Here is a 939-nt window from a genome sequence, read left to right as displayed (position 1 = left end):
CAATGTAATGTTTATCTCTCGATCTGTTAAAGGAGAATCACAGTTAATAGGATTCATGGAAACAGCGTACCTATGGACTCTGTTCCACCTCCTCACACATTTATTCAGATGCATAAGAGGTGTAAGTATGTATATATATTCATTCAACAAGAAGTTACTGAAATACCTCCACACAGGCTGATATCCTGTCACCAAGTGACCCTTTATTTAGACATGAAGAGTCCTTGATACTGATCCAGCTTCCTCAGAGACAGTTCTCAGAGTGAACAGAACCTCTGACAACACAGTGTGGAGCTGGAGGAACACAGCAGGCCAGGCAGCATCGGAGGAGCAGGAAAGTTGGCGTTTCGGGTTAGGACCCTTCTTCAGAAATGGGGAGCTCAGAAATAAATGGAGAGAGGAGGGGTGGGGCTGGGGAAGGTGGGTGGGATGGTGATGAGTGCAGATAGGCAGTGGTGGGGATTGGTCAGTGAGGTGGGAGGGGTGGATAAGTAGGATACAGGATAGACAGGTTGTGTCAGGTCAAGGAGGTGAGGATGAGAAGGAGGGTTGAACAGGGGATGGAGCCAGGGGGCTGGGGAGATTTTAAGACTGGTGAATTCCATGTTTAGGCCATCGAGCTGTAGGCTCCCAAGACAGAATATGAGGTGCTGCTCCTCCAGTTTGCGGGTGGTGTCATTGTGACACTGGAGGAGGCCCAGGATGGACATGTCACCCAGGGAGTGGGAGGGGCAGTTAAAATGGTTGGTGACTGGAAGGTGTTGTCGTTTGTCATGTACAGAGCACAGGTGCTCTACAAAACGCTCTCCAAGTCTCCGCTTGGTCTCACCGATGTACAGGAGGCCACATCGGGAGCAGCGGATACAGCAGACCAAGTTGACGGATATGCAGGTGTATCCCTACCGGATTGAAAGATTTGCTTTGAGCCTCGAAAGGAGG

Source organism: Rhincodon typus, chromosome 38 (assembly GCF_021869965.1).
Source record: "Rhincodon typus isolate 14 chromosome 38, sRhiTyp1.1, whole genome shotgun sequence".
NCBI lineage: Eukaryota > Metazoa > Chordata > Chondrichthyes > Orectolobiformes > Rhincodontidae > Rhincodon > Rhincodon typus.
This window is presented reverse-complemented; position numbering follows the sequence as displayed.